A 27,927-nucleotide genomic window follows, 5' to 3' on the forward strand; every position below is an offset into this window, starting at 1 on the left:
CCCCGGCCTCCGCTGAAAATGGACCTACGTCCAGTCGGACACTCCCGGTCAACAAATTTAAATAAATAAATAAATAAATATATATATATATATATATATATATATATATATATATATATATATATATATATACACACACACATACTGACCAGTGCGTTGAGCTTATTCACTATCCAAACATTTTGGGCTACATATTTTCATTTTTCGTCCTTTAATATATCAACATTTTTATGTCTGAGGCTGTAGCTATTTAATATGGCAAGTTTGCTTCTTTTCTTTTTATAATCCTCAGCCTTCACTATAAGGTACCCACACTAAGCAACTTGAGATGCCCACTATCATTCTAATGATTTTTTTTGCAAACATAGTATTTGGGGACACTTTCTTAATGTACCTTATTGTGGTTCTCTTTTCATTGGATTATTCAGCCCATTCATATTCAAACAAAGAATGTTTATCATTATTTATTATTATTATTATTATTATTATTTTCTTATTTTACATTAGCTTACCAGGAAAGTTTGACTGGACACAGGTCTTTTTTCAGCAGAGGCCTGGGGATAAAAGCTCCAAGAGTAACAAATACATATAACAGAGTAACAAATACATATAGCAGAGTAACAAATATAGCTGAGTGAGAAGCAAATACATACAAGATGTGGTTTCAGACACAATAAGTAGAGAAACAGTAATTTACATAAAATGGTTGCTTACATTTAGTGGTTATATCCAAACAATTATGTACAGTTAAAGTGAAACTACCATTAGTGGTAGATCATCCTAGTAGAGTAAGAGTATTGATAACAGAGTGAAAAGGAGGAATAGGTTATCCAGGGGAGTTGCAGGTGCAGAGCCAGGTGTTAGTAAGGTACGTTTTTGGAAGTTTTTTAAATTGAAGTGTTAAGGAGTTAGTTACTAGTGAGTTAGGTAGATTATTCTAGTGTTTGGAGATGTAGCTGGAAAGAAGTGATTCAGCTGCTGAATTGTTGAAGTAAAGGATAGTACGGCTGTGCTGGTGCTGTGATAGGGGCAAAAACCATGTTAGATATTAGATAGGAGCTTGTGTGTAAGGAGATAGTCCATAAGTTGGGTGTGTATGACCCTTTCCAGAATTTTTGAGTGAGGGAATAGAATTGCAATTATGCAATAGTTTGTTAAGTTTGGTGGAGTTACCTCTTTTGTGCAAGGGTAAGATGTGGGAGATTTTCCAGATGGTGGGCCATAAGCTTCAGATAATGACCTATTTATAGGTATGGATACAGGTTATGCAATTACTTCTGCTGCAGTTTGCAGGAATTCAGCAGGGAGATTGCTGGCAGCTAAAGTAGTGGGCTTAAGTTGTTTAGTAGTTTTTTGATGATGTTAGTGGAGACTGGGTTTAATGTAAACTGGTTGTTGATTTTGGGTGGATGTAAACTGTTGTGGTTTGGGGCAGGAGGGGTGTGGTTGGGGCTGGTCTGTGTCAGTGCAAGTTGTTGAATTGATTCTGTAAAGCAAGTATTAAACTGAGTGGCTAAGTTCATGGAGTTGGTTGTTGTTGGGGTGGGAGTGGTTGATTTTCCAGCATGCAATATATTATTAACTGCTGCCCAGAATTTTTCAGGGTCATTTTGATGTTTATTCTGTATGTTGTAATAGTAGTTGCTTTTGTTTAATTTTACTAGCTTTTTTTGTTTTATTTCAGAGTTCTGTGAAGGTTTGTTTAGTTATAAGGGATTTGGTTTTACGATATTGTTCCCAGACTTTATCTCTGGTTCTGAGTAGGGATCCAGATTCTTTACTTAGCCAGGGTGCATATTCTGATTTCACTCTAATGGTTCTAGGTGGGGTATGATAGTTGAGTATGTTTATGAAGGTGGAGTTAAATGAGAGAACAGCCTCTTCTGAGGACCTCTTCATTTCTAATTGTGGCACAACCATTTTCAATACAAAAAAAAAAAAACAGTCACATAGGCATTTTATTTTTATAAATTACCAAATTTCTAACTACTAATGTATGAAATGCATTCCTAACTATTAATGCACTTATATAGTTTAACCATCGATCACCTCTCATAAGACATCTCCAACCACAGTGAGGAAGTGTATTAATTTTATTCAATGTACACGTATTCCCTTGTTCCATTTGGATCAGGTTGTACAGCCCCAGCAAACCTCAGTTTATTCCCGATAATCTTGTCTACAGCACTTACAAAGATAAGTAAATTCTTGATAACCAAAATTCAACATTGTAAAACTAAAAAACAGCAAAACTATAGATAAACTTGTTTTTTTTTTTGGAGTATTATTAGCAAATGTAAGTCCAAATGTTTTATTTCCAAGGCTTTGAAAATTTCACTAGTGATGAAATCTGAAGTGGTAACCTATCACAGGAAACTCCTGCAGCAAATTCAGATGCCATGTTTATCCTTAATTGTTCAGTGGCTCTTATTTCTAATTATGGCACTACCATTTTCAATACAAAAAACAGAGTCACATAGGCATTTTATTTTCATAAATTACCAAATTCCTAACTAATAATGCATGAAAATAAACATGAGTCTTCCTTTCCATCAAAAGGAGCATTAAACTAATAACATAATGTATCTTCTATCATTGTTATGACTCTTGCCAGTACACTGAAAGTCAACATGAACAAGGTAATTGTTCTAGTTTCCTTTCCTCTTAATCAACGTTTTATCTTTCTGGTGCAGGTTTTGCTTAAATAGGGCAAGACAGCAGGTCTCTGCAAATGATCAACATTTGCCTCCATGTCATCGCATCCTGCGGATGCATTTTGTTTGACACTTAGTGGGGGTAATCCAGTTCCTAAAGGCATTCTGTACGTCATCCGGGTCCATAAAGATTTTTAACTCCAACTAGAAGAAAATAGGCAAGATTGACCACTTTGACTTAAAATTGCTTCTTTTTAAGAGATGTATTGCTAGAATGAAATGAACTCTGCATCTGGTTTCGGAGCTGTAGTCTTTCTCAGTATAAGTTCAGCAAACTTAAAGTAAAACTTAAAGTTCAAGTAACAGCAATATCTGCAGCTTGTCCTGCAGGTCTACAATTCTCAGCTCAAATTACTGTACCTGGGGTATATTATATTTCATGAAGTCCCCTGCTGCATACATCCCTCTGTAGCTTGGCCACTACGTCTGAATGTAGAATTACTATGATTCAGTCCCCTTGAACTTCTTTTCCACCATAGCAAAGTATTTGTCTGACTTCCTATTGATCTCATGCAATTTGTCCATTATTTTTTTAAGAGGGGAACACATTACTTCTGTACCCATCAGAGCTGCTCATCCCTCTGTTCCTACAGCTCTCTGTCTGATGTTCCTTGGTCGATCGAGTAAAGTGTGCCTTTTTCATACTCTTTCTTGTAGAATGCCTCTTCAAGGTCATTCAAGCCTAATTCCTACACTATTACTGATTTGAAAGATTGTACTGAATTGCTACCCTACACATGAATATCCAAATTTCAATTGTCCCCACACAGGGTGATACATTGTAGCTGTTTACTTACCTGCTAAGACAAGAAGTCATATTTTATGCAGTATATCTGGGCCATGGCATAGAAGGGTCTAAAGATGAGTCCCCGTATCTATTAAACAATAAATAGATAAACAGATAAGGAGAAGGGTGAAACAGAAACAGTACAAGGGAAATACAGCAGATGCAAGGAAGCAAATTAACTATATTGGTTAAGAGATGTTTAAAAGGTTAGTGTAAAGAGACCAGAACCATGTTGGGGTGCTCAGAGCATATGCATGCAAACACATGTAGAAGGTATTGCAGGCACATTAACTACTGAATGGTTTGCATGTTAGTTCCTGATAAGGGAGAGAAAAGTACGAGGTAGGTATGCAAGAGAGAGTGTAATGAGAAGGTAAATTAGTAGCATAAACATTAACAACAGCTGTTTCTGAGAAGCTATAGGTGTCCCTCAACAGGCAGATACATAAGAACAATCTGTTATTGTGAGCAACCAGAATATAGCAAACAGTAGCTATGGTGGAAAATCAATGAGAGACATCCGTCTAGAATCCTGTAATCACAACAGCTCACATGTAAAGCATGCAAAATCAGAATGAAGAGAATCACTGCAAGCACAAAACTATATATTTTAGGAAATAAATAAACTAGATGTTATCAGCACAAAACCAAGCCAGGATATTGTATATTCTGTCACAAGAGCTCTACAGACTGCATGCGAAGAAGGCAGTAGTAGCTACCTAAAATTATTCCCAAGTTGCTTGTTAGTTAATCACAACAAATTTCATCAGCACCATAATTAAATAGTCTTATTGGGACATATTAAAACCCAGGAGAAGAAAATAAGAAAGCAAGAGCTGAATTAAATCATTTTACAGGAGAAGGTAGAAAGTAATGACTGTCATTCAGACAATTAATTTCAAAGGGAAAGCTGGCAAATGAAATACACCAGTGTAAAACTAAAACACGTTTTATTACTTTCTGGGCAGTCTAGAGAGAGAGAGATGAAAAATGAGAAGGATAGAAGGGAAGTAGAGACACTGGATAAATGGACACCACTAAAAAGCATACAGTTATTTTTAAAAAAAAAACAACATTCTTAATACATTTTCATATTGTCTGGCACCTCAGCAATACTTTTCAAAAGTAGCATTAAAATATAAAGAAAAGCACACAACTTTTTAGGGAAGCAATTATCGAAGAGACAGTAAAAATGATGAAAAAATTAATGGACAAAGTTTTTCCAGTTAATCTTGGCATTGATCCCATTTGGGCCATAAGGTACCGTATGAAACAATAACAAATTGTCTTTTATACTTTTACCACTTCTAATGTTGTGCTTAAACCATTCCAAATAGTCCATTTCCACCCCTTAGGACATCCATAACATTTGTTCAAAAATATGTCCATTAACTTTTCTAATATTTTATTTTTAATGGCTCTGATATGCTCCGGTAACTAAACCTTAAAATACCTTTAGCAGTAGCTGTTTAAATGTAGCATTAGCAGTGGAAAAAATGCACAATAAATTCCAGTTTATAAAGAAATTATTTTAATTCTTAAATAAATATGCATCCTGCATTCCTTAGAATGAATAATGAAAATAATTGCAAATACTTAATGCACTAATTTTCATTTGATTTTATTTGTTGTTTGCTAATTATTTCCTTATAAAGTTTTGTGTTTACCATTGTTCTGTAATACTCTTTTGAAGGCATATGTGAAGTGAAAGAGAATATGAAAAGTTATTGAAAGTGTTTTTTTAATAAACTCCAGATGTTTCTTATTCATATTTATTCATCATTTTATTTTGAAATTGGCTTGTTTAATTAGTGACAATTTTTGTGACTACTGTTGAGAATTGGGTGAAGGTAGGTTTGTGCATATTTATTTTGTTTTTGTTGGATAAGTAGAAAGTCCTTCTTCATGTGTATACATTCTTGGATGGATCAAAATAATAGACTATTTAATTAAGACATTCTTCACTAAAATGTGTTTCACTAAGATACGAATAAGCAGGAAGGCCTTGCTTGATAGCAGTAATAGCATACTTATTTAAATTATGCCCCATGAGGCTGCCATTAAGGTCAAATGTAAACCAATTAAAGTCTGAATATTGTGCTATATGTGCACACACTATTCATTCTAAAACTACTATTTCAGAATTACTGACAGTTCCTTGTCCTTATTGTCAAGGATGGTACCTGTCAACCTCCAGACAGCTCTCATTCTACACTTTCCCTGGATTCATATCGACAGATCAACAAAAGTGAAGGCAAAACCTCCAGATGAGATTCGCTGAAACTACTTTTGATGAATCTTAGAGGAAGTCTTTTTTTTACAGTGTGGGGCACACCCTCATGCATTCCTGATGTGGGATAAGAAACTGACACACTTCCTCAACTTCTATATACTAACTCTAAGGTTGTACAACAATAGAGAATTTGACTCACAGTCTTTACCTTCATTGGGATTGTTGCCGCTCTATTAACACATTCCTGACTTCCTTTTGTGAATGAATTCTGACAGCTGATTATGAGTCCATGTTTTTTCAAATATTTTGTATCCATGCCTAAAACAGTTTCTAAAATACTGCGGCATGAAAGGGGAACAGTGATATGATTAGTGGATATGGGTTATAAGACTAGTGGGTATGGGTGATATGACTAGTGCATAGGGGTGATATGCATAATAGATATGAGTGATATGGTTAGTAGATATGGCTACTTGTATGTTAGGGAAAGGGAGCAATGAGGTTTTCTCCTAGGAGATGAGACATGCCTTTCAGTTAGGCAAGTATAGTAAAAGACAAAGTGACCTGTGGATATAAGGAAGATAACATTTGTAAAATCAGCAGTACAACTCATTAACCCCAGGGTTACCCATTTCTTTTTGATTATGACTTTCTTAAATTGTAAAGGTGGTATTAAGGGATCTGATGTATGGCACTTCTGCAGGTCAAATGGGCCAATGTCATAGAATTTAGAAAAAGCTGGAAAATTCCTCGTAAAATTTTCAGCCACTAGCTATAAGTCAGCAACACATCCTCAGCTTAAACTAATCATGCTGAAATTTGCCCACACCATTTTAGTTATTTACTTTTTTCGAAAAGTCCATGTGATTACTCATACGTAATACCTGCTTGAACTTTGAATTATAAGACCTTTGCCATATAATAGCTTTCTTATATTAATTCCTTAGATAAATAAAGACAGGTCTGTCCTTAGGAAGGCACTCTTGGTTCAGTTTCATCTATTCCTCATCTTTCACTTCTCTCTGCTACTTAGTCATTGAGATCTCATTATCATCCATGTTTTATGCATTATAGAGCAAAGCTGTTTGTCTTGTTAAGGTCTAAGGATGCCTACAAGAGATTGTAATGCTCTGTAAGAGTCAAGCAGCATGAAGAGACAATCCGATGCATCCTAACACTGAACCTAATGCTAACACAAAGAAGTGGCATCATATTACATAACCGTGACCTGGTCACCACTACAGAACCTGAAGGGGCTGGCCAGTAATGCTTGGTTGCAGTTTTAAAGGACCGCAGATTATTTCTAACTTATTCTTTATTGCTAGGTTACATAGTGAATGATTTTCTAACAACATTTTAGGCCTAACAGGCTCCTTGTTGACCTGGGTTAGAGTAAGAGCCAAGATTATTTATTATGTAAAAAAATATTGTTTATTTTGAAAATTAATACACTACAGTCTTATGGTCTTAGCAATGAATGAGCTTGGAAAAGTATGTTACTTTAGTATTTTAATTAACTTATTAGTTCATTCTTTCTTTTTCTACATTGGAAGTACTTTTATTGAGTTTTCTATATTAAAGAGCATGAATTTTCTGTTTTATCTCCTGGAAGGTGTTAGCCAAGGTGCTAGACAGTATCATGATTTTTTTAAAAATAAAACCAATGAACTTCAAACAGTTTATTACTAACTCAGGCCCTCACCCTTCTTAGGGCATTAGCCAGTCCGGGTGGAAAGCAAGCCAGAATAATCCCATTCAAAGCTGTAAACACATTTCAGCTGTCTTGCATATGTGTTAATTGACTAACAGTTATAGGAAAATAGTAGTGAGAGTAGCATCTTGGGACTTCTATGTGTGTGTGTGTGTGTGTGTGTGTGTGTGTGTGTGTGTGTGTGTGTGTGTGTGTGTGTGTGTGTGTGTGTGTGTGTGTGTGTGTTTGTTAATTATATGAACTGCTGTATGAGGGTGAGGAGTGACTGCTTCATTGTGCTGGTTATCACTTTCTGTATGGGAAAACCTCCTTTGAACTAATCAAACAGTAATTCCACAAAAAAAAATATGGAAATGTTAATTGGTAAAAAGTTTATTCAATAAATGAATGCATGGTATAGACCTAAGATTATGTCAGCAGCAGTGGCAGAAAAGAGAACATGGCTAGTTGTTTAACTGAGAACAGTAGTTTATCCAAAAAGTATATTAAATGGCAGGAAGAAGAGTGTAGTAAGCAGCTGATTGGATGCACCAAGAAGACTCCAATAGCTATGAATATCCAGTTATAAAACAGGCACAGCAAATAAATGATTCTGATTGGTCAAAACAGTCTTACTGTCAAGTAGGAATGAAACTGGCACTGTGAGGGCACAGAAATTAAAAGCTACAAAAGGATGTATGTCAGTGTATCAATGGTAATTTTGGCAAGTACCATTTCAGCAAAAATGTTTTACCAAAAGCACTTTTCTCAATAGTGGGGACCTGTATTTTCTCCACTATTATACATCCTTTGAGTTGGTATATTTAATTTCCTGGGAATGGAGGGTGCAGGGTGACTTGTCAACCCTCCATAAAGAAATTCACTGAGAGTGCTTTTGGTGAAACTTTTTCTGAGTTTTTATGCTCTGGGAATGTGTTACTGAGCTTACTAACATGATTTCAGTGAAATCAGTCTATGCATCTGAAAGGGAATGATCACCATGATGACCCATTTGCTAACTGTGCAAAACACTAACAATATCATAAAAACAAAACAAAAAAAAAACAGCAAAATAAGATAAGGTTAGATGAAAACATAGATGAATTTTTGGATAAGCAACAACAAAAAATAAATAAGTAAATAAATGAATAGATAGATTATTTGGATAACACTTACCATACTTCTCATAACTTTACACCCCCATTTCAAGAAATATGCTTGTATTTCAATCGTATGCCATTCGTGTATTCCACCTACTGCAAAAATCACTGCAGCCACATTTGCTCATATCATCAATAAAAAACATAAATCTCAGATATATTACAGAAATTATATAATTAATTTACAGCCTGGAAGTCATATGCAGTTTGACTAACCATAAAGACTACTGCTAGAAAAACTCACTGTTATGAGGAAAACAATTATATTATAGGATCATAGGCTCATAGGAGATTACTAGGCTATCGACACAGAGGTAATTTTAAACCTAGCAGTTTCATCCTAATGTAATACCGTAGAAGATGTGACAGTTGCTGTGAGATAAATCTGTCCCTCCAGCATGTCCTATTTAATTCTCAGGCCATATTTAAGTCTCTGGAACAGGTAGCCCTAGACCTTTGATTTATGGATATGTAGTAAGTTCATTAGGGTTAGATCTTGGGTTGCTCTGTAGGCCAGGCATAAGTCTCCCCTAAGACGTCTATATGATATGGAGTACAGTGACAGGGACTTTACTTGGTCTGTGTAAGGCACATCCTGGAGACCCTTGATCTTCTTTGTTAGAAACCTCTGAGGTCTCTCTAATTGCTGCAGATGCTTAGTACTGTACATATCGAATGGGGCATTGCACTCAATTATGGGCCAGATAAATGCAAAGTGTAGGGGGGTTATAGTATAATAGTATAATAATCATGGTCTAAATAACATTATGTTTTATGTCTCCTATGTTTAAATGCATCTTTTACTTGTTACATCTGTTGTCTATAAGCCTTTTATTGTGCTTGTTTCCTTAAGAACACGATGATGTCATTTAACAAGATATTTAAAAAGGGGGCATTTATTAACTGCTTTTATGTCTGATGAAGCGTTTTGTGATAACGCGAAAGCGCTTACTCTTTACTGCAGTTTGTTTTTTCGTTTTTAATAAACGTGGATTTTATTCTATCAACCTGTGATATATTATTGATTTGATAGTGTGAAGGGATATTGTTTGTGCCAAAGAGAATGATGATGCATTTCTCTGCATTCAGTTTGAGACTGTGGCTAATACACTAGTCACTGGTCTGTGCAAGACCCTCCTGCAGTATTCTGACATAATTTGGGGATTTAATGATTGCATCTAGTTTGCAGTCGTCTGCAAACTTGGTGAACCACAACCCTTTAGTTTTGACCTGAACTTCTGAGAAGAATATACCAAACAGAAGGGGGCGTAGCACTGACCCCTGTGGCACCGCACTGTTAACAGGTCTGCTGGTTGATGTGGAGTCACCAACTTTGATAGTGTGTGTCCGGTTTGTGAGCCAGTTGGCAACCCATCTTACAAAGTAGGGGTTTACATTCAGTTCGCTAAGTTTATTGGTAATGCCTAAATGTGAGATTGTGTCAAAAGCCTTTGCCAACTCAAGGTATGCTGTGTGCACAGATTTGCCCTCATCAGTGGCCCTAGTCACACTTTCAAAGAAATCCACCAGATTTAACAGGCAGAAACTTCCCTTCAAGAAGCCAAATTGGGTAGGATCCAGTTCAAGAAGCCAAATTGGGTAGGATCCAGGGTTCAAAGGTCACCTATGTCTTTATTTATAAGGTCCATAACAATACGTTGCATGGTTTTACACTTGAGGCTGGTCAGGCTTATGGGTATGTAATTCCCCGGGTCTATTGCTAGGCCACCTTTGTGGAGGGGAATAACTGTAGCTGTTTTCCATTCTGCAGAAACAAAGCCTGTGGCTAGGCTATGATTGAAAAGGGTACTTAGTGGTGATACTAGTTCATGTTTTAGCCTGTTTAGAAGATGGCCTCGGATGTCATCTGGTCTCACAGAGGCTGTGTTATTTGCCTTGGACAGGGCTTTGAGGACCTGTTCTTCAGATATGCAAGGTGGGGAGGGTTTGTTGTAAGGTAGGAGGGGATAAGGCAGTGAAATTTTTGCAAACGTATTGGTTAGCCGGTTCGCTATTTCTGCAGGGTCAGTGTGTGTGATGCCGTTGACCACCAGTTCTGCACATGCTTGGGTCCTACCCCTTAGGTTACGTGCATAGCTGTAAAAGGCCTTATGGTTATCCTTGGCAGTACTTGATAAGTTTCTCTGAAAGGAGGCTTTCACTGCCTCACAGGAAAGAAAAGATAGTTAAGAGTAGGGAAAAAACACCTGATGCTACTGCATACCCCATATAGACCAATAAAAGTAAAGCATCCTTTCCAGTAGTGTAGTAACTGACAAGAACAGTTGCTACAGAACTGCATCATACAAAATAAGGTATGTGTACTTATTTTACCATTATTAGGAATCCATATGACATAAGGAGGGTGATGTTACAGTCCTTATATCTGCTCCACTTCCAACAAAAATCATACCTCTGATAATAAATACATTAAATTATAAAAAAGGCACATAAATATGAATTAGCAACAATTCACTAATTGCAACTTGGCCTCAAGATCATGCAAGAAATATGCACTACTTTACTGGTGATGGGTCTACACTATCTACACTCAGGAAAATGCTTCACAACGAACATCCCATTGAGTTGAGTTGCTGGCCTAACTCCCCAGACCCTCTTTCTCATCACTCCATCTAGATTTGGGTGCTTTCCAGTGCCCACTTTGTTCACAGTACTGAACTTAAAAGGTGGTATTCCCAGTCATACATAGGTCATGTGTGCAAGGCAAACGTGTGAATAGCAGTACTTTGTCAATATGTTAATACAGTATGTGCAAAAAATTGGAACTAGTTTTCTCACATGAGCTACCTGTAAAGAATCACCTAAGCAAACTGTGTGCAGATGTATGTATGTAAGTTGAGCTGGGAAGTGTGCAGTTAACACTTGAACACAATGTAGAAGCCTGCTGTAACTTCAGAAGTTTCTAAGTTAGCCAACAAGCATGGCTTTGAGCTAACATCATTAGACATCACTAAAAGAAGCTGTGTGTAGCTTGGGTGAGTGACACTGACAAGTGGATAAAGTCACTTTGCCAGCAGCTTTACTCTGCAGGTGAAAATTAGGGGATAGAAAAGTTGGAAAAGGGGGGAAGAGTAAAAAAAGAGAAACACTGTAGGATGACAAAAGAGGGCTGTGCTGAAGGAGGTTGGAGAAAAGCATTTTTGGTGGAGACATGCATCCTTTTTTAAAATCTCTAAGGGAAGAGGAGAAGGATATATAGAAGCATAAGCATATTTGACAAAACACATGAAAGGGCAGACAAGACAGATGAAGGTGGGTGATCACAACGGGAATCGACGAGAAGGGAAGACAGGCAAAACTGAAGAAGGACAACTGGGTGGGGAAAATGTGAGATAATGCATAATGGGGGCTATGCGAGGATAGGATGGGCACCATACTAGCCTGGAGATCCTCAACAAGACTGCTGTCCAGGATTATCTGGAAGGGCAGATCCTGATGTTGAGAGAGAGGTCTCTGGATGCTCAGTGTTCAAAGTCTGCCAATCCAGCAAATCTTGCACCCACTGCAGGAGGCATTCATATGGCCCCCATATCCTCTCCAAATCTCTCTCAACAGCATCCTCCAGTACACCCTGTATCAATGACTGTTATTAATGGTGGAGATTTTGGCATCCTGGGCTGTCCACAAGGGAGCTGCTGCCACTTTTCCTTAATGATGCAGACTCTGAACATGCTGGTGGGGGAGTGGACAACTGCAGCTATGGTGCCCCAGGCTATTCAGGACCTACAGATAGAGACAAACTGAGAAGAAAGCAATCAGTAACATGCTCCAGTTGGTTAATTATTTCAAATTAACTGGAAACGTATCACATGAAATGAAAAACATGTACAGGGTCAAGGATGGTACATGTTGTGATTCATCTCTATTTCTTCCTGTGCTGAAAAATAAAATGGAAACAGAGACAGGGCATTGTTGGCATAGTACAGGCACTGATATGTTTAGTATAAAGAGCAAGGTTATGCTAAACTGAATGTTCATTTCCTGTGACAAGTGCAGTCCTATCAGGGACCTTATTGGTATAGCATAAGTGTATGTCACAAAATGCTGGCACATGCACATATCCCACCCATCCAAACAAAGAAAAACTGCTAATTAAACCTATGCAGAAGGAATTGAGCAGGTATAATCCCCTCATCAACTCAGCTAACTTACTACCTTGGGTCATCATAAGTGCATAGGTAAGTAGTAAGTTAGCTGCCCTTGCAGGTCATTTTAAGCCTAGCCAGTTTCCCTTTTGGTATATGAAGTAACCTATCCCATTTGGTGTTACTCTGGGCTTACATATCTGATGGTCAATAATTATATATTACCTCATGTGAGAATAAATGGGATCATACCATAGATAATTTGAGGGGACCCATGCCTGGGATAAAGCCTTTAGGAGGTGTTTTTATCCATTTGCAGTACATGGGGGGGAAAGGCCTAGGGTAAATTTTCTAATATCCATCCTTAGATCCAAGTTGTACTTGAATGTGGACTGGGATTAGTTTTATTGTATATGGATGGGCAGTCTATTTCAGAGCAGTGGTCTCCTGTATGAGATATACCTTTCCTTCCAAATCACTCTATTGATTCATAGGTTCATAGGTTCATACTAGGCTATCTGCCCTAGGGCATTTATAAGCCTAGCCAGAGTGTGTTTGGCTTTCACCACCCATTTTAAATTAATTTTGCTATGCCCTTTTTTGAGGTTAGTATACTGTGCCTCTGTCTAACAGTGACACAGAAGTGATACCCGGGGTAAACCTACGATCTCCCATCCACTCATCAAGATTCCTCTTGAAGAGAGTCAATGAGGGACTCTGCCTAACCTAGACTGGGATTTTATTCCAGAGTGAAGGGAGCCTCTGGGTTATGAATCTGTCCCTCCAGCATGTCCTATTTATTTCAGTGCTGAGGTTCAAGTCTCTCAAGCACGTAGCTCGATGGGATTTGGATTTTCTGAGGTGCAGCATGTCCATTAATTCCGGGTTGGACATGGCTTTATACGTCAGGCACAGATCGCCTCTGAACAGGCGGTATGCCACTGAGTAGAGCTGGAGTTTCTTTAACCGGGCAGCATATGGCATCTGTTTGAGCCCTTTGATCCTCTTGGTGAGGTACTTTTGGGGTCTTTCCAGTTGCTGCAGGTGTCTGGTAAGGTACATCCCAAAAGGGGCATTGTACTCAATTATGTGCCTGATGAGGGTTGAGTAAAGAGGCACGATGACCTCCCCTGATCTAGATGTGAATATCTTCATGATTAGGTGGGCTATATAAAATGTTTCTCTAACCACTTTGGCCACGTGGTTGTCAAATGAGAGATTGCTATCAACTTTGGTCCCCAGGTCCCTAATTACTTCTTCTGTACTTAATGGATTACCACCTATGTGGTAATTTGTGGGCACTTTGTTTTTGCCAAAGGGGATGACTATACACTTTTTGGTGTTTAGCTTGAGGCCATGGCTCTGGCACCAGTTGTCTGTTTCTATGAGGCCCTTTTGGAGGATGCTTGTGTCAGCTGGAGAGTCGATTATGGTGCCCAGTTTGCAGTCATCTGCAAACTTGGTCAGCCACAGTCCTTTCGTGTTGGCCTGTACCTCCGAGATATATATACCGAACAAGAGAGGTCCCAGGACTGAGCCTTGTGAGACGCCACTTGTAACTGGTTTGGAGTCTGACATGGCTCCAGCAATTCTAACCATGTGGGTTCTGTCCTTGAGCCAGTTTGCAACCCATCTAGTGACATAGGGGTTTACATTTAAGCTGGTGAGCTTATCTATAATGCCTGAGTGGGGTATTGTATTGAAGGCTTTTGTGAGATCCAGGTAGGCTGTGTGGACCACCTTCCCCTAGTCAATGGCCTTGGTGACTGTTTCAAAGAAATCAACCAGGTTTAAGAGGTGTTACAGAAGAGTTTTAGATCTCAAGACCAGAGTATATTTGATGCCATTTGATTTGCTAATGTATAGCAGGTCCAGCAGTACTGGATCAGAGGATGCCTTGTATTCCAGACAGTGTGTTGGAAAGTGACATGAAATGCTATGATACATGTTGAACTGTACTCTGTGACATGCATTTATATTCGTAGGAATACAGTTTTGGGACATTTTCATTAAACTAATGACTATTTTTTATTTTGTGGAAAATAAGGAAAAATACATGAAACCCCATCTTAAAACAAAATACTTGCTATGGACTGTATGCTGATTGCAGTTGCATTACGCAGTGGGAATTCAACTAAATACTCAAAAGTGCCTTATTGCAAAGCTATAAGTATATCAGCAGCACTATAAAGCATACCACACTGAACTGCAGTACTGAAAACCAAGTGAAAGAACACTTACTGAATGCCTCAGCGTGCTGGTCACGAACATCTGCCAACCACTTGGCAAGCTGGTGAGGCTGACATCACTACAGGGCAACATTATGATAAAGACTCTGTTCACCTGTTCAGGGAATTCCTGTTTGCATTTATAACTCATCCATATATCAATCATCTTGAATGCACCACCCGGAGCAGCTTGCATCTCCTCTCTGCACATGTACAAATGGAGAAATATCTTAATCTTCCTTGCACACAAGCCTGGGGTTCTGCCCTGAGCTTTCATAGAAGCCATCTCTTCCATCCAGAGTCAAGAAACAAATTCCTGGCTATTGTGTGAAAAAGCAATTGCTAAGGTATGACTCATGCCAAATGCAATGTTAAGTATAAGCAGTTCAGGTAGCTGCAAGGTTGCTTTTTATTGTGAAAAGAGCAGCCATGTCACACATGACTCTAACAGGTACGTGCATGCATGTGCCTGTCAGTTTTCTTACATGCTTGTACGAGCATATTTATGACAATGGTGACATTGTCACATATGTGCAATATCGTGATTCATTGTGCAATTTGTATAAAAGCCTCATTTACAAAAGAAGTTCAGATACTCACCCAACTTTGTCAAATCATCGGGTATGTAGCCATTTTGTGTGGTACTGGTTACTGCATTTCTGTGAAGATAGTACAAAACACAAAGTAAAAGCAGAAATATATAAAAATTAAAGTGAAAGGGTGAACATTATCTGAACATTTCATTACAGTTAAGGATAGGACTGGGAGTACTTCATCAGTTCTGGTAACAGAAAATTCTATTACTATTACTACTACTTCTACTACTGGCAACTGCTACTCACTCAGCAGTTTCAGCATAAGCACCTTGTAGGTTCTCTTTTTATGAAATTTACAATTAACATTATTTCTTGTTTGTCAGTGCTAATGTGACCATTATGCACAGACATGATTAAAGATAATGAAACACAACATCATGCATCTTCAATGCCAGACACTTAACTCCCACCCCCCCAACACATCGCTATAGCAGTGAAGTTACAATTACTATGCAGTTGTTCATGCATTGTAATGTGAAGCTCATGCTCAGTGCACACAGAGAAAAATAGTGCAATATACAGCTCAGTGCTCAGTACAACCACAGAAAAACAGCAGTGCAATGTACAGCTCAGTGCACGTAGAGGAAAACAGCAGTGCAACATACAGCTCAGTGCTCAGTACGAACATAAAAAAACAGCACTGCAATGCACAGCTCAGTGCACATAGAGGAAAACAGCAGTGCAACATACAGCTCAGTGCTCAGTGACCACACGCAGAAAAATAGCACTGCAATGCACAGCTCATTGCTCAGTATAAACACAGAAAGATGGCAGTGCAACATACAGCTTAGTGCTCAGTGCAACACAGAAAAACAGCAGCGCAATGTACAGCTCAGTGCACATAGAGGAAAACAGCAGTGGAACATACCGCTCAGTGCAATGTACAGCTGAGTGCTCAGTACAAACACAGAAATATAGCAGTGCAATGTACAGCTCAGTGTTCAAATGCAAATACACACACACACACACACACACACACACACAAAATCATGCGCACAGACATAATCCTCTGGTAGTAATCAGAACTGAACAGACTTACAAAGCAATGTTAGATAAAAGGCAGCCAAGATGGGCTGCAGCTTCTATTTAACTTAGTGCAGTACAATTTCACATCCAGTAATGCCCACTGTGGTAATCCTAGGGTCAACATGCAATGGCAAAAAGGAGCAAGACACAGCAGGAACAACTTCACCCCTGAGGAAAACATATCCTCATTTATACACTAAAGATATATGAAAAATGCCTGTTTGGAAAATGAGGTCCTATACAGGCACACTGAGTGAAAGTATGGAACCAAGTGCATGCAGACATAAATGCAACTGGAGAATGAAATTGCACATTGGCACAGTGTAGTAAGCAAGCTTATGACATGGTTGGTGTCCAATACCAGGAATTAAGTATGACAGAATGCAATTGGTCATAACATTACATGTGTGGGTCCTTCTACCAGCTGCTTATTCCTCTGAAATAATCTTTATGACACCTCTCCCCACATGCTAATTAATTCATCTTCTATCTAAGTTCTGCTTTATATCTCTCAAACATATTAACTGCAAATAATTAACACTCAATGTCTGCATTTGGCTTGTAAAGTAAAAATTTGTATGTAAATGTTTGTGTACGTAAAAATGTTTAACAGTCAATGTCTGTATTTAGCTTGCAATGTAAAAGAATGTGTACTATTTGTATTCTGTTGTTAACCATCTCTGTGCACCATACCTGTCGTAACTGTAAAGCTTTTCTGCCTGCACCTCTGATGGACCCAGGGCAGACTTTCCCAGATAAAAAATATAAAATAAATATCTGATGAGGAATATTGGGCATCCATATGTGGCACTGAGTATGATGGTGAGAATGGTGGAACAGGTACTATTTGAGAGAGTTTGGATACTGGCAGTTTAGGCAGCCTCGCCAAGGTCATACAGGTATTGTGGTAGGTCAGTATTTTTGTGTGGCATTTTTAACGGTGTGAGTTAATTGTCAGTGGGATGCATGAATGCAAACTGTTCTTAATATCTCTCCATTAGATGCCTCATGATTGAGAGTGCAAACACTTCAAACAGAAACCTGCATTGATAAATGTACAGATTGTACTGAAAAGGAGTAACGAAGCATACTGTACTCCAATACTTGTCATTTGTACCAAATGTAACATCAATGACAGACTGCGGGCTGTTGGTAGTAGAAAGGCTGTCACTGATGATGTCGTTACTCTAATGCTCATGATGTAGCTGGAAGAGATAGGATGATGTCAGATGTTGGAATACCCTCCATGCATCCTGTCCATAAGGTGCTTAACAAAGATATCAATCACAACTGCCTCTTGAGGCACATAACACACTGATTTTAGAGCAACACATTTGTCAGGACAATGTACAGGCACATTCAACTGCCACTGAGAGTCAGGGAAAGATTGCCAGAGTGGTGCAAGGAATATGTGAAGAAATACATCAATACGTGGGAATGCTACAGACAAGAGACATGCATCCATGTCAGCTTCTGTCTGCATACTTGTGAGAACTTACCAGACACATATATAGCTGAAATAGCTGACCAGGGCAGAGGTTAGATCCGCATGTGTGGAGGCCATGCTGATCATGCACCAACAAATTTCTTAGGCAACCCTCATAAGATTTATTATATCTCCATCGGCGTGAATGGTTCCTGTGTTGTTATATATGGCTTATTTCACAACCTAACCCACTTTTTCATCTACCCTTCGTCCCTACTGGTATGCCTGTTTCTGTTCAGTGACCACTGTGCAAATGATGATGGCTCTGACCATATCACATCTACATTTGTCTATGGTGTGCGGAGGAATGTCTAATCCATAGTGTTTGTTGACCATGGATTATACAGTGTAGCCATTGGGTAAGACTGCATGCACCACCTTTTATCTTTGTGACTTTAAATTGTCATATGGCAATTGCCAAAACCCATAGCTGTGGACTAGATTCTGACACTTCACATATACTACCATGAAAACTGAATATGCCTGACTGGAGTGGTGCTTTGCTGCTTCTGTTCGGTGGTTCTTTACTGTCCTCACTTGTACAATGGTCAGTTGGTATAATAAATGGAATTGCATGAATACTACAGGTTTCTTCTGGTTGAATTTGTGGCTGTGGCTCACCAGAATGGCACACAATGATATTGTGCAGAATGCAGCAAGCAGTAAACATTCTGCACTCAATAGCAGGGTCACACTGAAGACTCTCTCCTCCCCTCAGACTTGTCCAGGCAGTGAAAATCAGCTTTAAGTAAGCAGAACACTTGTTCAATGACTGTCTGTGTCATGAACAGGACACACAGTAAACCTGGCAAGCACTGACCTCAAGCAAACTCCATCCTAATTTTTGGGAATGTGATCCATAAGACCACAACTTTCTAGCCACTTGTAAGGCTACTTAATCTACCTTCCATAACCCTTACACCTATGTTAGCATTGTTGTCCCCTGGCACTATGTCCCATCTCATCTGTGTACTTGAAGATAACTGTGGCCTGTCATCACTCTGGCTTTTTTAATTTCTCCAAATCTTTTGGGTTTCTAATATCATAATATGAATGAACTCTATTCCTAAGTCAAAGTACGATTAAAGTTCATGAAATTAGTATTGTTTCAATCTTTGTTGTGAGCTAGAAGTGCTCTTTGCAGCACCCACAATGCACCCAGTAATGACTCCTTCTGCAGTTCATATGGATTCACATGCATTGGTAGCATATCTAAATACAATTGTAGATTATTTTTTATAAGACCCATTGCTCCTACTACTATTGATACTGTCTGGGTATCTTTCTTTCACACTGCTCTCATTTCTGCCAGCAAATCCTGATATTTTATGAGTTTGTGTCTCTCTGTATGTAAGACACTGTAGTCACTGTGTGTGTTGATTTCAATGATCAATAATACTTTTGTCTTCTTTTCATGGACCACTATATCTGGTTTTCTAGCATCTATCATTTAAACTGTTGGTAATGGATGATCCCATGTGATGTAAACTTCATAAGTCTCTATGATGCTTTGTGGCTAATGTTTCCAGTGTATTTCAGCCACTTCAATACCATAATGCTTGCATAATCCCCAGTGCAACAATCTTGCCACATTATAATGCCTTTCAGTATACAGTCCTTCTGCCATTAGTAAGTCACAACCAGCAACGCGGTGTGCAACTGTTTCCAATTCGGTTTTACAAAACAAACATTTGTCTGTTTCTCCCACATGTTCAATGGACTTTCTAAACCAACGTGTACGCAGCCCACTATCTTGGGCCACCAATATTAACCTTTCATCTCATGGTTTGAATTTGCCTCTCCTTAACCAGTCCTTCATTCATTCCTGATCAACATGAGGTTCTTCCAGAAGTTTTCTATACTTGTAACTATATTTATGCATTTTCTACATTTCTTGCCTTCTCATCTGGTCCTTCACCTTATATTCTTTCTTTTGTTTTTTGGCACATTCAGTTGCTGTCTGATTTTATCTACTTCTGGTTTGATTTCCATTCCTGCTTGACACTGATATGCTTCTGCTAGATTAAGCAGAGAAGTCATCTTAGATATATTCTCCTCATGTTTCAAAACATTTGATACGTTTGGTTCTTGTGTGGTCAGCAGATATGTGTGGAGTCCCATGATTGCAGATCTACATATGTAATCAATTTCAAGGTGGCCCATCCCTCCTTCGGAATAGGGAATATATAATCTTGGTATGCACTGATTTTTATAAATCATTTGTTGAGCATGAAGCATCCTTTTTGTTTTCCTATCTAATCTATTCATCACATTTTTTTTGCCCAGTCAGTTACTCCAAAACTGTAAGTTAGGACAGAAAGGGCAAATTGGTTTATAGCTTGGATTTTGTTTCTAGATGTCAACGCTGTTTTCAAGATTAATTTAAGTCTTCTAAAGTACTTCTTACTAAGTTTTATTTGAATTTGTTCATGTTTTATTGTTGATCATTCATCAATTCCCAAATATTTATATACTCCCTCTTGCTCAAGTTTTTTATATCACATTCTTGTCCCAAACTGATGTTTTCTTGGTGCTGCAGTTTTCCTGCTTTAATGGTTGCTTTTGCACATTTATGAAGACCAAATGACATTCTTATATCATCTGAAAAGTTTTGACAGCTTGCAGTTATGCTTTCAATTCCTCATCTGATGAGATATACAGTTTTAAATCATCGACAAAGAGAAAATGAGAAGTCTTTACACTTTGTTGTTTTCTAGGGGCCAAGTTATAGCCATGCCCTAAGCTATTAAGTAGACAGATTAATGGGTTAAGGGCAATGCAGAATAGCAGTGGTGACAGAGAGTCAACATGGAATATCTCCCTTTGAATTTTTATCCTTGAGATAATAATTTGTCCTTTATCATGGCTTAATTGCAAAGTGGTCTGCCACTGTTTCATGGTCACTGTAATATAGTCAATCAGTGTAGGATTATACACTTTTAAACACTCTTTTATCCATGAATGTAGGATGCTATTAAATGCTTTTGGCCTGTGTGGATATGGTAATGTACAGTGGATATGGTAATGTACAATGTGGCCAGTGTGTGGACTGTATTAATGCATGCATCAGTTTTATTCTGCCATCTGCATTGCATCCACCTCTGCCTTGCAATGGGTACAACTGCAGACAGTTCTGATGACTCCTCATCCAGCTGTTCCTCCACTACTGCCACAGGTGTGTCTGTCTGTACTAAGATGTCATCATGTTGTAACTGATTATTTAGCACCATATTCTGTAGCATTATGCAGACAACAAGTATCTTGCTGCAGGTCTCTGGAGCATTCTGATGAGTACCAACAGATATATCCAAGCAGCAGAAATGAGTCTTCATAAATGTAAGCAAACTGAAAAGTTTGATGTTCCACTCCCCTGGCAGTATATGCATTTCCAATGTGGTCTAGGCTATGGATGTGGTTACTAGCCACAGTTCCAAAGCAGATCTTGCATCACATGCAACACACCATAGTGTATATCATTATGTCTGGCCTGCTGTCAATATTCATGGGAACAATATATCAAGGACATTATTGGTGCAATGTGAGCACCTACCCGATGACCCTGTTGAAAGTCTCCCTGCATGAACTGCAGGCACAGGTTTTATGTGTACTGGATGTCATAATAATCTGAACTGGCTGAAGAGCTCACAGACACATTGTATATAATACCATGTTCACTGCACACCACCTGGCACATAATGGTGCTCATACCCTCCCAATTAATGTACTGGACATTATGTGGAAAAGATTGGGCTTGGATTGCAAACTAGATACAGTCAGTAGATCTCAGTGTCTCGAGAAATAGGCTATGCCATAGAATGCCCACACAGTGATGGCTCTCTCCTTTCATAACTAAATATGCTCTTCTGCATTTTGTAATATCACATCAGGGAACTAGTACAGGATCACAAGGCAAATACCTGCAAAAGCCCTAACATGTGCTCTGTTGAATGGTAAAAGTTCCTCACAGTAAGGACAGTTAATGCTACACAAACCTCCATGTCTGTTGGGATAGGCAGTTCATGCACCTCTTTGATTCCATGTGAGGGATGCACAACAATGTCGAACTCCTGTACGGTGTGTCTGTCTATTCTATAATGTCCTGATCATGGAGATGATGATATGTTAACCACAGGCAAAGTTGTTTATGATATGCAGGGCCATGATGATCAGCAAAATGGACACTACCTCTGATGGAGGCCACTAACACATGCTACCTTGCTAGTATTGATCCTACACCTAACGTTATAACAAGTGAAGCTCCTGCACATCAGAAAATCCTGATATTCACAGTCAATGATTATTGTCACTCATCTCTCTAATTTACATGTATCTGAATCACTCTGCCGTATTTCATTTTTTCAATTTCATCTGCGATGATTCTCATTAACATGTTGACACTCTTTTGTATGCCATTAAGTGGTTATGTACTGAGATATTTCTTGTGGCTCTCTGAAATTCCTCATTCTTGTACATCACCGTGCGTCATGCTACTTTACATGACACTGTGCACTATTTGTTTCTAAATACTACCCAATATCTTGTAACAAAAGTATATGTGTAATACAGAAACCCCAATAGCAATAATAATTTCAAAGATGTTTCTTTCTACATTCCATCTGTTTATTTCTACATTCAGTCTTCTAACTAGATCTGTACGTGGCAATGGCTTCATAACAATTTATTTTTCTAATTTTTTGGCTGAATTTGTAAATCATATACAAAGCAGAAGTTAACACTTGGATTGCCAGATAATTGCTGCTATTCACATTTCAACATTATTATTTTTAGAGAATCCCCAGAGTTCATACCCAGTGTTCCTTGATGAAGAGTTGCCCTGACCTCCTCATATAACTCACACTTCATCAGGATGTGACAGATATCCTCTTTTGTTTGCTTTCTCAAAGACAAGTAAAAGCAGTTTATTATTTTATATCACAAATTCAAGCAGCTTTTTGCATAAATCTCAGCATTTAAATTAAATATAAATGCTGAAAAGGCTACAGTTTTTATGTTATATGGCTTTTGTATATTAATATTATTTGTCTAAAATAGAGTATTTGCTTTCAGTTAGTTTGTCTTTATAACTATCTATTTAACAATTCTGATGCTTTTTAGGTATGATAAATGTGCCTTTAATACAAGGTATGATAAATGTGCCTTTAATACAATAACCTTTACTAAATGATGTTTTAAATTAGTGAAAACAAAGTTTTTAACAGATTGCAAATTCATTCTTCAGTAGCTGATTAATAATTATACTTTTATGCCCATTCTTTCTTATCCATTAAATCGGTTTTAGGACTCTACTTCTGGTAACTTTGCAAATTTCAACCAATTTTAAAGCATTTTCATATATTTTAATCATATCTCTCAACTGTCCAAATTTTTGCTTCATATTTTTGGTCTCTTCCTCATAAAATGTGCAGGTTTTTTGTAAGTCACCAAGGATTGAAGTCACTAGATAATGGCATATATTTCAGTTTCAGACTTCATCCATATCCTTTAGAAAATGCTTGCTAACACAATACTTTTTTTTATTCTAGCAACTTCCTAAGTTTAAAAGAGCAGCATTTAAATTGTGTCCTTATTTTGGGTCTTCCCCCAAATTCTTTTTGGCTTTGTCCAGATTTCCTGTGCTAATAGGTTGAGAGGTGTACTATTAATTTATGCTTTCCTATAAATGTAAATTCTTTTCTGATGTAAATTTGCAGAAATGAGTTTAGTCTTAGTAGTCATGTACCTATATATGTTAACCAAAAAAATATTCCTGTTCCCAAGTCTCTGTGACATACAGCATTATATCAGTAATTTTATTTTTAATTGCTTTTATTATGGCACTGTGTAATATTCTTTATATATTTTGTCTAAATGGTACTTTTTTCAGTTTTTGTTTTTACATATTGATTATTGAATTTGATTATGGAGTTTATAGGAATGAGTATTTGTATGTAATAAAACCAAAATGACTGTATATTGTAACCAATATGTAAATCATAATTTTACTCTTTCTAGCACAGGTCATCAGTGTAACCCAAGTACTAAAATTACACATTGTCTGACTTTTGCATTGTTTCATTTGATATTAGAGATTTTGTTAATTATCTCATCAGTATATATCAAAATAATCAGAGAGCTAAAAGACAACCCTACCTATCGTGTTAACTATGTGGTAATGTGCTGATGTGACCATCCGTTATCCTCTGTTGTTTTGTAAACCGAATATATTACTTTATACAAACCAGTTTGCATCCCAGAATTTGCTGTAGAAGTTTGGGAGGAAAAGTCTACAGTGGTAAAATACAGATCTGATGTTGTCAGTTTTCATTCTGTCCTTAACTGATGGGTTCAGATCCAATCTTCAGATCCAACTTGGCCATTACTAAAGCTCATGGTAACTAAGAAGCTCTTGAGCTCATCCCTTACCCATAACGCACCTGCCCTAAGTCCTCTCAGAACTCTTTTGCTGCTTTCCACAAAAGACGTGATTGATCATTGCTCTCGAACTTTGCTAGATAGGTGGTTTTGAATTTATCTTTTAACTACTTAATGTTACTATTTTATTGTAATTTTTACAATAATCTCTTTCTCTTAGTCCCTTATCACTAAGTATCATTGCCTTTCTTTAATACTTTCATCCATTCTCTCTGTCATTTGATTTTTCATACTTCTGAAAATAGTAACTTTTCTAACTGTTTAACTGTCTAACTGTTTAACCATTGACTTTACCTATATTTCAGTCTATTTCTACTTATTACAATCATTGGTATTTTTGCCTTACTCTTGCCTTTCAAAAAAAAAGGATTTTTCTTGTTTAAAATTTTTCTCTTCTACTGTTATTTGGGCAGATAAAAGAAATGCAGCTGGTTTCAAACAATCTATAAAATGTGGCCACATATTGCCTATGTCCAATGCACATACCACTTATGTATATTGCACTTTGCACTTACAAGAATATTGCTCCATTTGCCACAGGTTTAATCCTAGAACCTTAGTTGAATGAAGAAATAAACTTATTTTAAAATGTCTTTTACCTTCAACTTTTGAGGAATCTATATCAGGGGCTCAACCCCCCAAAAAACTAAAAGTAAAGCTGTTAAGTCTTTGTCCCCAAGACCTTCAACCTCATCCTCATCTGTCTCAGAGCCAGCTAAGAAAAGACAAAAACTGGATCTGACAAAGTCTACAGGCTCACCCTTGCATCCAAAAATAAAGACAGTTTTGGATCCGAATCCTCGGATTTGACAACAAAATGCTCAGATCCATCAGATTCTGTACTTATTCTGTACACATTGACCCCGTACCTTTGATGGTCCCATCCCCCTTTGTGGTGGGACACTGTTCTAAGTATCCCTCTGTGGCTTCCACTCACTTGTCCAGATGACAGAAGAGGATGTGGAAAGAATGGTGGGGAAGATTCTCTTGGTGCAGAAGCTCATGGGTGTTCTACCATCTCCTACCCCCTTTGGATCAGGAGGTCTGATCTTCAACAACTCCACCACTGCAAGTTCCTCCTCCAGTCCCTACTGTGGCTTCAGAGTCTCTGGATCCAAATTTCTCAGATCTGTCTAGCTCAGATCCAAAGATAATGTTATCTTTAGATTTGAAGCTAACCCTGAGTGCTCTGGTTCAGTCAGATCCAGAGGACTCTTGGATTTGAAACTGCACTGTAGGATCAAAGGCATTGGAGCCAACTCCAAGGCCGTTGGAGTCAACTCTGCACCTTGAGCCTCAGCACTGGATAGCTCGGCTCTGGCTTCCTCCTCGTGGAGATTGCCTTCAGTGCAGGGGAGAGCAGAGGCCCAGAAGCTTATCTTCTTGGCACAGAGGCATTCTCTGTCTCCAGGAAGATCTGCCTTCAAGGTTGGGAAGAGGGTGTTCTCCACTCCAATGGAGTGGATGGATCCAACACCCATGGATCACCATTCTACCTTGATATCTCTGCTCTTGGAGCCTCATCATTCCTTTCCACAGGGACAGCCATTCCCAACAGGGAATTATGATTTCTTCTGATACCTCCCCAGGCCATCTCACTGAGGAGATCTCTAGGAAGAAAAAGTGTAAGAGGTAGCACTTGGACTCTCCAGAGGAATCAGTCATGGAGGAGATGGACTTTGCTGAAGGTAAAGGTTCCCCATGATCACCTCCTGAGGACATCTCATTTGGAGACATCCTTGAGATCCTAAAACAGAGAGGAGGTTGGATGCTCAGCAACCCTTCATCCGAGGAGTTGGTATTCCTGAAGGATTTCAGTACTGGCCTATCTACCTCCTCAGTTACTCCACCCACTGATGAGCACATTGAGCTGGTCTCATGGTGGGAGTGGATGAAACCCAACACAGTTGTACCTATACTGTGGAGACTAGATAAGATTCTGGCACCACCTTTATGGAAAGAGTTTTGGGCCAAGGGAATGCCAATGATGCCATATTCATGGTGGCCACCAACAGAAAACTCACCTAGTTTTAGTGCTCATCCCCCTAACAGGGAGTATAGTGCAATGGACAGGTTTGGGGAGTGTTTCTATGCTTCAGCAACTTTGGCTTTAGGTTACTGAATTATTTGGCACATTTTACTAGATTGCAAAGGGATTTGATCAAGGAGCTTTCAAATACCCTTTCTGGGTCGTTACCTGCAGATGTCCAATCTTCTGTGACAACTCAGTTAACTACCCTTCAGTCCATTTCTAACTTTTCAGTTAGGTTAATTTTACATACAGCCAAAGGTGCCTCAAGGTGAGTGGGTTCAGGCATTTCCATCAGGAGGCATTCCTGGATGCACTTGTGTGATTTTGTGGACCCCTTCAAGTCTTTGTTCATCAATGCTCCCTTTGATGGCACATCTTTGTTTGGCCCCACAGTGAAGGGCACATTTATCCAGGTGTGAGAAAGATGGGAAGACCCTCTCTGCAGTGGGCCTATGTTTTCCTACACTTCAAAGATCCTTTTATAGGAATCAGTGAGGTGGTAGAAAAATGTGGTACAAGAAGTCCAAGGGTCCTTTCCAAGAGGAGAAAGTTCCCCTAGGAGCGGGGGGGACTCTAATGGTCGACACCACCCCGTGACAGAGGAGGCCAATAAAATCAGGATTCCAGAGATTCTTTCTCTGACTGACCCTACCAGCACTCCTGAAAGGAGGCCCAATTGTCCATCTCTGGTGGCAACTGGGGGTCAACTATCTGTACACCAAAGATCCTGGCTAAGCATAGCAAATGATTCTTGGGTGCAGTGGATTATACCCAGAGGTTATACGATACCATTTTCTCTTCCTCCATCTACTCAGAAAAACATCTCTGATGTTCCACCCAGTCATAGGGAGGAAGCAGCAATTCAAATTCAAAAGCTGCTAGAAAAAAAAAGCCATCCAGGAGGTCCCCCCAGACCAGATAGAATCCGGAACTTACTAAAGGTTTTTCTTAGTGCCAAAGAAAGACTGGAGATCAGTCTTGGATCTCAGCAACTTGAACAAGTCAGTTCAACATATCAAGTTTCAGATGGTCACAGTTCAGTCCATTCTCCCTTTTCTGGGCAAGGATGATTGGATGTGCTCAATAGACTTTCAGTATGTATACTATCACATAAAGATGGATAGATGATCCAGAAAGTATCTATGCTTCCGGCTGGGAGCTACTCATGACCAATTCAGAGCTCTGTCCTTTAGTCTCATCACAGTCCCCAATGTGTTCACCAAATGCATTGGCATAGTAGTAGCTCACTTGAGACTGCAAGGATTCCTAGTGTTTCCATATCCAGATGACTGGTTCATTACCTCCCTGACCAGGCATCAATTGATAAGGGCAACAGATCAGGTTATTCAGACTTGTTCTCATCTGGAGATAACCAAAAACTATGACAAGCCTCAACTACAACCATCTCAAAGTTTGGAATTCATAGGAGCAATTTTC

General features: G+C 38.6%; 1 long non-coding RNA gene across 1 annotated transcript in view; it reads right to left on the reverse strand.

The window, feature by feature from the left end:
* Positions 1-27,927, reverse strand: part of LOC122815867 — a 456,647-nt gene that overhangs the window by 291,311 nt on the left and 137,409 nt on the right. Inside the window, exon 2 of the long non-coding RNA XR_006367006.1 lies at positions 15,519-15,577. This is a non-coding gene — a long non-coding RNA (uncharacterized LOC122815867). The remainder of the gene's footprint in view (positions 1-15,518; positions 15,578-27,927) is intronic.

Source organism: Protopterus annectens, chromosome 11.part0 (assembly GCF_019279795.1).
Source record: "Protopterus annectens isolate FY-2018-M chromosome 11.part0, PAN1.0, whole genome shotgun sequence".
NCBI classification, from domain to species: domain Eukaryota; kingdom Metazoa; phylum Chordata; order Ceratodontiformes; family Protopteridae; genus Protopterus; species Protopterus annectens.